Source organism: Leptodactylus fuscus, chromosome 6, assembly GCF_031893055.1.
Source record: "Leptodactylus fuscus isolate aLepFus1 chromosome 6, aLepFus1.hap2, whole genome shotgun sequence".
NCBI lineage: Eukaryota > Metazoa > Chordata > Amphibia > Anura > Leptodactylidae > Leptodactylus > Leptodactylus fuscus.
In genome coordinates, this window is record NC_134270.1 from 59,141,213 (window position 1) to 59,156,284 (window position 15,072).

Below are 15,072 nucleotides of genomic sequence, written 5' to 3' on the forward strand. Positions count from 1 at the left end.
GTCAGAAGACCCCGCCTCCGCTCTGGCCTCGCTAGGCGATTGGCTAGCTGTAATCGTAGGCATATTTGCATTGGCCAAAACAAACAAGGTTGGCTGAGGGAAGCCGAAGGGGCATTTTCTTATTGGCTGCTTAAAGCCTGCGTCACCGTGAAGGCGGAGTTTCCTCGTGGACTGTCAGAACGGCGCATAAAGGTAGGCCAGGTTAGGTTGAGAAGCAAGGAGTGACGTGTCCATTCCAGCCAGGCGCGCAAGAACTATGCGGAAGCAAGAGAAGATGCAGCGCCACCTTTCGCATGGGAGGACTCGTCGAAGCAGAATAATGTGCATTGTTCAAAAGGTTCCCTTCAAAAGGCAACGCCACCTAGAGGTGGAAGAGAGGCGGTTTCATCGCGCTGTAGTCTATTGTTTCATCTGTCAGAGATTCCTCACAGTAGTCCAGGCCTATGCATCTCGTGTGTGTGCAAGAACTGTCAGGGAAATAAACTAACACTGTCTAAGATTTAGAAACTGGTTTTTATGACAAAAGCATTGTGGATTGTGCCGGATTTTCTATTGAGGTGTGCTGTAATGGAAAATCTGGTGCAAAAAGGGAGTCATACCTCCCAACTTTTGAAGAACCGAAAGAGGGATAAAATTTGCGGCGTGCGTAGCGCGCCGTGGCAAATTTAGCCCCGCCCACTTTTGTGTTGACTCCACCCACTCGTTAATTGTTCATGTGCCCGCACACAGTATAATCCTCCTACAGTCACCCGTAAATTATATGTCCCCCCTCTATCTCTCCCCCAGTTTCATATACACCCTTCATCTGCCCCAGATTCATGTCCTCTCCATCTCTGCCCCCAGATTCATGTTCCTCCATCTCTGCCCCCAGATTCATGTTCCTCCATCTCTGCACCCAGATTCATGTTCCTCCATCTCTGCCCCCAGATTCATGTCCCTCCATCTCTGCCCCCAGATTCATGTCCCCCATCTCTGCCCCCAGATTCATGTCCCCCCATCTCTGCCCCTAGATTCATGTCCCCCCATCTCTGCCCCCAGTTTCATGTCCCCCCATCTCTGCCAACAGATTCCTGTCCCTCCATCTCTGCCCCAGATTCATGTCCCCCATCTCTTCCCCAGATTCATGTCCCTCCATCTCTGCCCCCAGATTCATGTCCTCTCCATCTCTGCCCCCAGATTTATGTCCTCTCCATGTCTGTCCCCCAGATTCCTGTCCCTCCATCTCTGCCCCCAGATTCATGTCCTCTCCATCTCTGCCCCCAGATTCATGTCCCTCCATCTCTGCCCCCATTGTCATGCCGTCCTCTCCATCTCTGCCCCCACTGTCATACCGTCCTCTCCTTCATCTGCCCCCAGATTCACGTTCCACCTCCACATTAAACTTACCTTCTCCTCCGCTCCCTCGCTGCTCTCTGCCCGCCTCTCTCGCTGACACATGCGGCTGAAGGAAGGAGCTGACACAGGTCAGCTCCTCGCTTCGCCGCTGCCCGCGTCTCTCCCTGACACATGCGGCTGAAGCTGCTCGCGTGCTCGCTTCGCCGCTGCGTGTCTCTCTCGCTGACACATGCGGCTGAAGCGAGGAGCTGACCTGTGTCAGCTCCTCGCTTCGCCGCTGCTGCCGGCTCCTGGCTTGTCACATCACGTCTACAAGCCAGGAGCGGGCAGCAGCAGCGAAGCGAGATGCTGACACAGGTCAGTTCCTCGCTTCAGCCGCATGTGTCAGCGAGAGAGACACGCAGCTGCGAAGCGAGCAGCTTCAGCCGCATGTGTCAGGGAGAGACGCGGGCAGCGGCGAAGCGAGGAGCTGACCTGTGTCAGCTTCTTCCTTCAGCCGCATATGTGTTCAACTCAGATCTGCGTCCTCTGGACGCAGATCTGAGTTGAAATCGGGACATACCTCCCTCCAACCGGGACCGCGGGACATGTCACCCAAATCGTGACTGTCCCGCGGAAATCGGGACGGTTGGGAGGTATGGGGAGTCTGTATGAAAATGGGAATCAGACTAATAAGATAAGATAAGATAATCCTTTAATAGTCCCACAGTGGGGAAATGTCAGTATGTTTCAGCTGCATAGTAATACAGATACAGGATAATACACAGTAAATATTACAGAAGTAGTAGACACACATATGCTGAGAAAGATATACTAGGAGTCCATAGCAGCTTAGGAACAGAGAAGAAAGAAGGAGGACATTCATAATCATTAGTTCTCTGTGCGGAGTGATCTTCGCTTGGTCTGATGTAGATTATACAGCCTGGTCGCGGTTGGAAGGAAGGACTTGCGATAGCGCTCCTTCTCACACTTGGGGTGATGCAGACGGTCACTTACAGCGCTGCCAAGTCCCATCAGGGTCTCATACATGGGGTGGGATTTGTTCTTCTTCATGGAGGTCACCACAGACAGTATCCTTCTGTCACCCACCACCTGTACTGGGTCCAGGGGGCTCCCCAGGACAGAGCTGGCCCTCCTGATCAGCCTGTCAAGCCTATTTCTGTCCCTGGTTGATATACTGCTCCCCCAGCAGGCTACACCGAAAAAGATGGCTGAGGCAACCACAGAGTTGAAGAAGGCCCTAAGAAGTGTCCCCTGGACTCCGAAGGCCCTCAGCCTCCTGAGCAGGTAGAGCCTGCTGTGGCTCTTTCTGTGCAGCGCCTCCAGGTGATCAGCCCAGTCTAGTTTATTATTGAGGAGCACACCCAGATACTTATAGGTCCTGACTATCTCAATGCATGTCCCCTGGATCTCCACCGGGGTCGGAGCACCTCTCCGTTTACTAAAGTCCACCACCATCTCCTTGGTCTTCCCAGCATTAATCCTGAGCTGGTTCTGCTGGCACCATTCAACAAAATCCCTATTTAAGTCTCTGTATTCCCTATCGTCACCATCAGTGATAAGGCCGACTATAGCAGAGTCATCGGAGTACTTCTGTAAGTAACAGCTGGAGGAGTTGTGCCTAAAGTCAGCAGTGTACAGTGTGAAGAGAAATGGGGCAAGAACTGTACCTTGTGGTGCTCCCCTACTACAGATCACAGTGTCAGACACACAGTCCTGGGCTCTCACATACTGAGGGCGGTTTGTCAGGTAGTCTAGGATCCAGTTGGACAGGTGATGGTCCACACCACCAAGGTTCAGCTTCTCCCTCAGTAGCTCTGGCTGAATGGTGTTGAACGCACTGGAGAAATCAAAGAACATTATTCTCACAGTGTTCCCTGGTTTCTCCAGGTGAGAGAGAGCTCTATGAAGAAGGTGGATGATGGCGTCATCTACCCCAATGCCCGGCCGGTAGGCAAACTGGAGGGGGTCCAGAGCGGAGCTCACTAAGGGGCGTAGGTGTGTCAGGACCAGTCTCTCTAGGACCTTCATCAGGTGGGATGTCAGTGCTACAGGTCTGTAGTCATTGTAGTCCATCGGGTTGGGTTTCTTTGGGACTGGTACCACACAAGATGTTTTCCACAGTTGAGGTACCACTCCCAGCTTCAGGCTCATATTGTACATGTGCGTAATAATACCACACAGCTGGTCACTGCACATTTTAAGAACTCTTGCGCTTATCCCATCGGGTCCGCCGGCCTTGTCTGCCTTAATTCTCTTAATTTCCCGACATACCAGAGACTCCTTGAGGATCAGACATTCAGATTGCGATTTACTGCCAGTCGGTGGGGGTTGGGTCTTGGTGTTTGAGGGGAAGGGAGTTGCTTGTGAGGGGGAGTTGGTTTGGAGTCGAATCTATTGAAGAATAGATTAAGCTCATTAAGCCACTTCCTGTCTCCTTCAATCTGATGAGCTGCCATTTGTTGTTGTTTATGTCCGGATATCACCTTCAGGCTGTCCCAGACCTTTGAGACTCTACCCTCCCCCATCTGTAGTTCCATCTTCCGCCTGTAGTTGGCTTTCCCTTCTCTGATCAGTTGTCTTAGTTGTTTCTGCACCGCCCCCAGGCCATTTTTGTCCCCAGACCTAAAAATTCGCTTTTTCTCCTTAAGAAGAGTTTTAATCTCAGAGTTGATCCATGGTTTGTTATTGGAGAAACACCTCACCTTTCTAGTTGGTACCGTGCTGTCCACACAGAAATTAATGTAGTCCGTTATGCAGTGTGTGAGTCCCTCAATAACAGTACCTTATAGGGAAACTACACTATCCAAAGATGCCTTTCTTATTCTGCCTTGCAACTTCATTTTCATGTAAATCACCATGCTATTCTCATGTAGATCAGCTGAAAAGGGCTTTAGAGGGATTTCTTCTCTAGGCTTCACTCTGTTCTAGGTAATCACCCCACACTATTGTCCCATTACTTGAGTGTCATCTTCCACTGTCACACTTTGCAATTATGGGCTGTCATCTAGAGCAGAGAGTGAAGCCCTTGCAGGAGAAGACATGCCCCTAAAGCCCCTCATCAGCTAATTTACATAAGAATGAAACACACATTTTCATGCAAATGGAGCTATAATGAAAATAACAAAGACATGTTTGGAAAGTGTAGAAGCTGTCGTCGTGCTACATCGTGCTGTCATTAGTGTGATACCAATTTTCTTGCATACAGACTTCTTTTAAAGAATAATTGAGTGTCTCATGCCAATTGTCTTAGTTTGTGGCTAAAACTCACATTCACCTATTAGATTCAGAGACCTCAACCTGGTAAAGCCCTTCACAGGAGGATTCATGAATGGCAGATCATGGCAAAAGATGGAGTGGCCTTTTCAAGGGTAATAGCCTTTCTTATAATGCTATATATTTAGATGCCATAGCATGCAATAGGGTAGACTAATGATAAACTGATTGTTTTTTTGTTTGTTTGTTGTTGTTTTTTTAGAAATTCTTTATTTATAAACGATTTACAAATAAGCAAAACAAGAAACAAAACTGTAACAAGGCAGAACTGAAGCGACCGGAGCCACAAAATAAACTGATTGTTCTTTTGCCAACAAAAAAGGCAAGACTACCACAATGAATATTAAAAATCTGTCCAAACTTTATTAACAAAAATGTTAAAACACAGATGTCCAATAGAAAAAAAGAAAAGAAGGAAACAACACACAAACAGACCAGCATACAGGTAAGTATGGTATATAATGACACAATTCACAACAATAGGGGCAATATAAATGCAATGACTGGTATTTTAAGTGTAGAAAGCCACTACCATAATGTTGCCATGAACATGGCTGGACTATAGTAAGTAATATTGCAAAGTAATGAAGATGCAAATTGACACCCTATAGTGACACAATAACAAGAATTTGAAATGCCATAACTTTACCATGTGATGCATGGAAAGGGCCCTGACGTTCGTTTCACCTGAACTGAAGAAGCCATTACTTTGCAATACTACTTTAATCCTGTTTGATACCTTAGGTTCAGCTTAATATAAAGTTCCTTTTTTTTCAAATTTGATCCTCAGTTGTCTGCTAATTTTTCTAAATTTGATTATGCAAATGAGTCGTCTGGAACAGAGGGATTCACCAGCACTCCAGGCTGAAGTACAGGGAAGAATGACAGCCAGGCAGATGTGCCGAAGTCTCGTCTGGCCCTGTATTCTCACAGTCACGCCATGAGTGTTAACTTCAGTGCATGCACACATCTTCAGTCCAGAGCGGGTGTATAGCATGCATGCAATTGTGCATCATACTACACCTGAAAGCGAAGAGGACTTTGGCTTCAGCAGTGAGCTTTCACATGAGTTTTCTACCCAACCTTTCTGCTGTCCCACTCATACTGCCACCAATAATCGATATGTCACCCCAAAAGTGCCCAAAATATAAAAATATGAGGCATATATGTCCATAGTAATATTTGTAACTATGCATGGCTGTCTGAGTTTTGGGGGACCTGAATGCAGCGATTGAGGGCATGGATGAGCACTTTTGAGGGGCCACTTCAGAAGTGGGGGGGCATGGCTAAATCCATGGATGGCTGACTTTTTACAGCACTTGGATGCAGCAATTGGGGAGCGCAGATGGAACACTTTTGGGGGAGTCAATGATGCAGAAAGTGAAGGGGCATGCCTAGAGCAGAGGCATAGATGAAACACTTTTAGGGCATGTGGATGATTCAAATAAGGAGACGCATGGATGATGCAAACGGGTGGAGGCATGGATGAAACACTTTATCAACATGTGGATGATGCAGATGGGGAAGATGCATGGATGATGCAAATGGAGGGAAGCATCAATTAAACACTTTTTGGCTTTTGGATGATGGAAACAGGAGGACACATGGAGGATGCAAAGGGGGGGGGGGTGGAAGAAACACTTTATCTGTATGTGGATGATGCAAATGGAGAGGCATAGATGAGAAGACTATGGAAGGTGAAACCTAAAACTATAATTCATTCTCACCTGTGCCTGGCACTTTGGCGCTGCACACAATTGCTAAGGCCCCAATAGTCACAGGCAAGGAACTGGTGATGTATGTGATTGACGTAAATTATTCCTTTTCTGATTGGTCTCAGTGGTTTTGTGTAGCGCAGGACTTCTGAGATCATCAGGGACCCCACTGACTATAATGTATGCCCTTAGTTTCATGATGAATTTTTTAAACGCTACCTTTGAAGGTATTCTGATGTATTGTTTGGTCTTATTAAATCTCACTTTCCGTATTAGGGATAGCAAGAATATCTTAATTAGTTAATCAATGTGTCAACAAAACTGAGCTAAGGGCCATAATGAAAATGTCATATTGCAGTCACATGGCAGTTTGTCGTAGTCTTTAGTCAACACCCGATTTCTCATTGGCGCTCATAAAAGACTGTCTGTCTGTCTGTTGGTACAGACATTCCAGCTGAATGTGAAGTACTTGCTGGAATTTGTCCACTATAACCAATTTTACCAGAAAATAACACAATACAGTGTTGGCCAAAAGTATTGGCCCCCCTGCAATTCTGTCAGATAATACTCATTTTCTTCCAGAAAATGATTGCAAGCACAAACTCTTTGGTATTAATATCTTCATTTATTTTGCTTCCAATGAAAAAAACACAAAAGAGAATGAAAAAAAAGTCAAATCATTGATCATTTTTTCACAAACCTCCAAAAATGGGCCGGACAAAAGTATTGGCCCCCTCGGCCTAATACTTGGTAGCACAACCTTTAGACAAAATATCTGCGAACAACCGCTTCCGGTAACCATCAGTGAGTTTCTTACAAAGCTCTGCTGGAATTTTAGACCATTCTTCTTTGGCAAACTGCTCCAGGTCCCTGAGATGTGAAGGGGGCCTTCTCCAAACTGCCATTTTGAGATCTCTCCACAGGTGTTCTATGGGATTCAGGTCTGGACTCATTGCTGGCCACTTTACAAGTCTCCAGTGCTTTCTCTCAAATTATTTTCTAGTGCTGACCTGAAGTGTGTTTAGGGTCATTGTTCTGCTGGAAGACCCATGACCTCTGAGGGAGATCCAGCTTTCTCACACTGGGCCCTACATTATGCTGCAAAATTTGTTGATAGTCTTCAGACTTCATAATGCCATGCACACGGTCAAGCAGTCCAGTGCCAGAGGCAACAAAGCAACCCCAAAACATCAGGGAACCTCCGCCATGTTTGACTGTAGGGACCGTGTTCTTTTCTTTGAAGGCCTCTTTTTTTTCTTGTAAACTCTATGTTGATGCCTTTTCCCAAAAAGCTCTACTTTTGTCTCATCTGACCAGAGAACATTCTTCCAAAACGTTTTTGGCTTTCTCAGGTAAGTTTTGGCAAACTCCAGTCTGGCTTTTTTATGTCTCTTCCTGGGTATCCTACCATACAGTCCCTTTTCGTTGAGGCGCCGACGGATAGTACAGGTTGACACTGTTGTACCCTCGGACTGCAGGGCAGCTTGAACTTGTTTGGATGTTAGTCGAGGTTCTTTATCCACCATCTGCACAATCTTGCGTTGAAATCTCTCGTCAATTTTTCTTTTCCCTCCACATCTAGGGAGGTTAGCCACAGTGCCATGGGCTTTAAACTTCTTGATGACACTGCGCACGGTAGACACAGGAACATTCAGGTCTTTGCAGATGGACTTGTTGCCTTGAGATTGCTCATGCTTCTTCACAATTTTGTTTCTCAAGTCCTCAGACAGTTCTTTAGTCTTCTTTCTTTTCTCCATGCTCAATGTGGTACACACAAGGACACAGGAGAGAGGTTAAGTCAACTTTAATCCATTTCAACTGGCTGCAAGTGTGATTTAGTTATTGCCACCACCTGTTAAGTACCTCAGGTAAGTAACAGGTGCTGTTAATTACACAAATTAGAGAAGCATCACATGATTTTTCATACAGTGCCAATACTTTTGTCCACCACCTTTTTTATGTTTGGTGTGGAATTATATCCAATTTGGCTTTTTTGACAATTCTTCTTGTGGTTTTCCATTGAAGACAAATTAAATGAAGATAATAATACCACAGAATTTGTGATTACAATCATTTTCTGGAAGAAAATAAGTATTATCTGACAGAATTGCAGGGGTGTCAATACTTTTGGCCAACACTGTAACTGATCATTCCTACTTGTCTTTCATCGCAGAAGCTAAAAATATGGATCAGGATAACAAGTCTTGTTATGTGCCACAGGAAAGCAGTAATCTAGATGTATGTACCTCTATTTCCGTAAAAAAAAAAACCATTACCAACTCACAGTTCAAGCACTCCATCTGAAAAATCAATCGTAACTGAGCTCCTGTTTTTGAAAATTGCCTGGACCAACTCGTAACTAAGGTTAAATGTCAGAGCGATAGTAATTGACATTACACTGTGAAGTCTTGGGAAAAAAAAAACATTTCATGCCTCATAATGTAAAATTAGTGGGGAATGTATGGTTAACCACACATTCTTTATATTTCAAACACAGTTCAATATAGGCAGTTACTCTGCAGGAAACATATTGGTGGCATCTGCAATCTTATTTTCCACTACAGATACGATGGTAAGTTTTTGTTTCCAGTGATTGATCATGCCTGGGACAAACGGAAAAAAATGTTCAGGAACAGATAAAGGCATAACCATTGTGTGTGTCTGGGGACGATCAGTGTGATTTCCCTGGATACAATGCAAAACATTGTGTCTACACAGTTATGGACAATGTAATGCAAAAGATTTTAGATTTTTAAGTTGTTAAGCGTACTCAGTGCTCCTCTTGTGTAGCAATGAAGAAGCAAGTGTAAGGGAATTGCTAATGGAGCAATTCCCCTATAGCTACTAGTGAAACCTGGGGGGAGGGGAACGACAAGACAGTGAGCCCTAAGCTGAACCCCCCTCCCTGCCTACTTGCCCAAACTGTACTAGGAGACCGACGACAACTGAGCAGCAAAACCCTTCCTCTATATAGGTGATGACAAAGAACGCAGACAAGACAAACAACAACAAAGGGAGGTCAGCAAGCAAAGGGGTCGATAACAGTTGAGCAACGCAGTACAGAATCGAAATCCAAGAGAATAGCCAAAGATAAAGCCAGAGGTCAATAATATGATTACAGGAGGGGGCCACACGGTGGCTCAGTGGTTAGCACTGTAGCTTTGCAGCGCTGGAGTCCTGGTGTTCAAATCCCGCCAAGGGCAAAAAACCATCTGCAAGGAGTTTGTATGTTCTCCCCGTGTTAGCATGGATTTCCATCCCATAGTCCAAAGACATACTGATAGGAAACAATTTACATTGTGAGCGCTATGTGGGGCTCACAATCTACATTTAAAAAAAAAAAATATGATTACAGGTAACAAATTAGCAAGAGTAACAGCCAGCACACACAAGGCAATAGCAATCGCCAATGTGAATATGAGCAAACAATAAATAGGATGGAAGAACTTGCCCCATACCTGATAGGAAGATAGGCTGTCAATCACACAGATAAGGCTAAGATTAACTATTAGAGGAGCAGAAAAAAACCAAAGTGATGGAGATAGGTGTGGTACAAAATCAATTACTGAGGTGAGGGAATAGGACAGTGTTCAGACAATACAAGAAGAACCCTAAGCAAGGAATCAACACTGAACACGCCTCCTGCGCCGCAGCGGATGGCACAGAAGTTTAAACGGGTGTGGACTTAACAGCATGGGTTTGGTATTGCTTTGCAAAGACTCCTGAAAAATTGATATAACCTCAAACTTTTTTGCTCCCGACAGACATCCTGAAATAAGAAAAAAAAAAAAAAAGGTTTGAATACTCTACAGCAGGGGTGGGCAATTAATTTTCCCATGGGGCCGCATAAGAAATTGAAACTATGTTAGAGGGCCGCACCACGACAAATTTAGCTCCACCCACTTCTATGTTGACTCCGCCCATTCCCAATCATCTTTCCATGTGCCCCCACAAAGTATAATCCTCCTACAGTCACCCGTACATTATATGCCCCCACATTATAAGGTTCCCTTCCAACTGCCCCACAGTATTAAGTCCCTCTCCTGGTGCCCCAGTATAAACTGGTGGAAACTAGAGGGGACATGAAGCTGGGACAGCTGGAGGGGGGGCATTAAACAGTGGGGGTAGTTTGAGGGGGACAATAAATTGACAGCTGGAGCGGGACATGAAACTGGGGGCAACTAGAGGGGGACATTAAAATCGGGAAGCTGGAAGCAGACATTAAACCGTAGGGGTAGCTGGGGGGTGACATTAAACTGGGGGCAACTAGAGGCAGACAGGTCCCCCTCCACCTACCTCCATGGTTTAATGCCCCCTCCAGTTGTCCCCATTTTAATGTCCCCCCAGTTTAAGTGCCCTCTTCATCTACCCCGTTTCATGTCCCCCCTCCATGTCTCCCTCAGTTTCATATCCCCCTTCATTTGCCCCATTTCATGTCCTCCCTCCATCTCTCCCCCAGTTTCATGTCCCCCCTTCCATCTGCCATCTCTACCCTAGTATAACATTCCCCTTCCATCTCTGCCCCTAGCTACTGAGACACACACACACACAGACAGACACATACAGACAGACACATATAGACACAGAGACACACATACAGACACAGACAGACACATATAGACACACACACTCCCCCCTGCATCTCACATTCCCCAGTACCTTATGACACACACCACATGTCTCCATCTTCCTGCACTGTCCTGCCGGCACTAAAACACGCCCCCTTAGACACGCTGAGTAATGCCGATAAATTAAAATTCTGCAAAGAGATCATTCCTTGGGTCGATAAAATCATTCTCCATTTTTGGTGGAATAAGACTTGCAAGAACCAGATTGTATTACTGCAGGAGACATGGTTGTCACTGCTTGAACACATAACAGACAATCTGTGTTAGTATCACACAGATACTAAATGATTTGCCTCACCCGGCATATAACTGCCATACAGACCAACTGGAGAACTTTCATAGACTAGTTTTTAAATACAGCACTAAGCGCATACATTTTGGCATTGATGCTATGGAGGCCTGAACAAACCTACCCGCCCTATCGCACAACAATTATGTTGGACATGAGAGAGATGTAATCAGGGTTCCCCCTAAAAATACAGAGCCTTAAAGGGGTATTCCCACCTCACATACTCAGCAGTCTTCACTCTTGTAAAATCTTCTTTCTTCCTGATTTCTTGCATCATTTGGTGGGCGGGGTTTCACAGGCAACCTGCCGTTTAGCTCCGCCCCCAAATTAGCGTGTAGCTCCGCCCACCCACATTGAACTATGAAGTACAGGCAGCAGCAACTCCATTCTGTGTTACATACAGAGACTGCATGTCTCTGCCATAATGAACACAACTGAATTAGCTAGCCTGATAACTGGGAGAACAGAAGAAATGAAAGCAGCTCCTCTCCCCTATCTGAGTGCAGGACCTAGGTCACATGGTGTAGACACAGGAATAGCTAGAAACACAGGCTGGCTCCTGTGCACTTAGCTCCTCCTTCCTCCCCCCTGAGAGCAGGCAGATGCATCATTTGACTCAGGAGCAGCTAGGTCAGGGCTGTAGCCACAAAAAATTGAATAAAGTAAGATAGTGGACAAACAAAGCAGTTTTGCTGAAGCAGTGTATTTAGGAAAAGTCTTACATCCACATTAACAAGCAGTATAGATAGGATCCTTGTGATGGGACAACCCCTTTAAAGAGGACCTTTCACCATTTTGCCCACAGGCAGTTCTATATACTGCCGGAAAGCTTACAGTGCGCTGAGTTCAGCACACTGCCGGCTTTCCCGATCTGTACCCGGTGTGAAGAGCTTACGGTCCGGTACCGTAGCTCTTCTATGATCAGAAGGGCGTTTCTGACAGTTAGCCAGAGACGTCCTTCTTCACAGCACAGCCAATCGCGCTGTGCTGTGAGAGTCGGGAGGAACGCCCCCTCCCTGATAATGCTCGTCTATGGACGAGTACTGCGAGCAGATGGAGGGGGGGGCGTTCCTCCCAGCTCTCACAGCACAGCGCGATTGGCTGTGCTGTGAAGAAGGACGTCTCCGGCTAACTGTCAGAAACGCCCTTCTGACCATAGAAGAGCTACGGTACCGGACCATAAGCTCTTCACACCGGGCCCACATCGGGAAAGCCGACAGTGCGCTGAACTCAGCGCACTGTAAGTTTTCCGGCAGTATATAGAACTGCCTGTGGGCAAAATGGTGAAAGGTCCTCTTTAAGGGAACAATTCGAACCACTGTGGTAATTCCAAAGAGGTAAAGCAGATGGGTTGTGGTACCTACACTCACTACTATATTTTTTTGGGCTCTGCTGCACAGCCGTGATAATACTGTCAAGTGATGAGGACATGAAAGGTCTTCAGCACGTTAATTATATGTATGTCTTGGAAGCCCACATACAAATGTGCTACTCTAGATGTATCTTCCATATACAGCAAGAATTCCCCCCTGACAAGGGATTGATTGCCATTTCAGCAACCAGATTTTTTTTTACTCGAAAGTTTTTGTTTCATGTTGGAGCATAATGTTTTTCATTTTGGGCCAAAAATCTTTCTCCAGTCAGGGCTCGTTCACACAGGGCCAGTGGGGTGGAATTTGAACGCGGAATCCGCCTCCATACAATAGTGGTCTATGTAGACCGCTTGCTTTCGAAAAAAGAACCTTTCTTGAGGTAAATTCCGCCTCAGGAAATCAATTCAAATGATGTGGTTTTTGGCGCAGTTTTTAGCAAAAAAACGGCTCAAAAAAACGCCAGGCGTTTTATCCAGATCCATTAATTGTACTGGAGGGAAATACCACCTGGCGGTTTTTGCCAAAAACTGCTCCAAAAAACACCTCATGTCCAAAAACCGCTTCCTAATTCCTGAAGTGTTTTTTTCACGTGTGAACTAGCCCTTATGCGGTAAAGCTAGGGGCACCAGATTTGCCTCCAGCTATGTCAATGTATTTATGGGTAGTTTTGAAGAATCATACATCTGCAACAACCACCCCTGGACCCAACAGGGTCTAATATAAGGATCTACTACAAGAAGTACATCGATGATTTGTTGTTCATCTGGAATGGATCACAAGAGGCGTTTACAACCTATACTATCAATAGCAACAACTGGGGAATTATACTTTCAGGAAAATGTGAACCTCTAACTATAGAATACCTAGATATGGTTCTAGTGGGCGAAGGAGAACACATATAGACTAGATGAAAAAAAGTAGATTGTAATAAAATGTTAGATTAGTCTCCATTACTAGAAATGGAAGGATAATGTTCTGTTTGGGCAGTTACAAAGGATAAGGAGGAATTGTTCAGAAAACTGTAACTAAGTGTCACCGAGTGCAATCCTTTCAAAATGCTTCAAAAAGAAAAATTACCCTATAAGGATAAGTGAAGGTGCGTATACAAAGGCTGTTATCTTTACACAACATAAATGTTTGATCACAGGAGGAGAGCGACATCTGATCAAGTCCAATATAATTTTATCACCACCTACAACCGGGCTCATAATTGTATTCTATTAGGCCTGGTTCACATCTGCATTCAGTGTTTGGGGAGTCTGCTTGGGGACCCCCCGAACGGAATACCAAACGCATTAAAAAGCAGTGAGCAATGAAAGCACAAGGTCCCCATAGACTATAATGGGGTCCATGTGTTTTCCGCGCGGTGTCTGCATATGAATCATGCGGAGAAAAAAAAAGTACTTCAAGAACTACTTTCCTCTTCGCATGATTCGTGCACACACCGTTCAGAAAACACTTGGACTCCATTATAGTCTATGGGGTCCGTGTGCTTTCATTGCTCACCAATTTTTAATGTGCTCAGTATTCCGTCCAGGGGGTTCCCAAGCGAACTCTCCGAACAGAAAACTGAACGCAGATGTGAACCAGGCCTAAGTGAAATTCTGCAGCTTTGAAATCCATAACATAGGTGAAACTCTATATATATTCTGTGCACTTATTTCTGCGGTGTGGGGAAGAGACTTCATAAAAGAAAACTCAATTTGCTGCTAGTGTAAAATGCGGCAGAAACTCCACATTTTAGTTCCATGTGAACCTACCCCACATTTTACTAGCTGGAAAATATAAAGCTGATATCAAGAGTAATCGGCCGCTGAAATCCAGATGCTTGTTTGTATATTCCTCTCTTCAACAGCGTTTTTATCTGCATAAAACACCTCCAAAATACACAACCAATAGCAAAATCAAATTTGGAGTGTGTTTTTACCATGTCACTTCTTATTTTCCAGCTGTAATAAAATGTGCATCATATGAACTGCGGCACACATTTCACATTGAAATTGAGGGGAAGCTATTGGTTTACAATATGCTTGGAAATTTGCTATGTTGATATACCTCTATGGCAGTGAAGTTCAAAAGACATCAGGGCCACCATCTGTCCAATCTTCTGCATCGGTATCTGCAACATTTTTGCTGTATTGCCACAGAAGAAGAAAAAAACTCCGCACCAAATGGGTGCATTTACTGCTGCAGATTCCATTTCAGAAATGCTGTGGATTTGTTGCAGATTTTACCTTTTGCATTGCAAAGGTTGAAATCCACTGTGAAAATTGGCAACCTATCAAAGACATGTGAACATACCCATAACACGTTCCTGGCACATGACATAATAGAAGGTCATAGTGTTGGGAAAGGAGCTCAGGAGCAGAGCCCTCTCAATATATGGTGGATGTAGTCTATATTATATGGCAGGCACTTGCTGCTAACGGCCGTGACCCAACAACATTATCAACAGT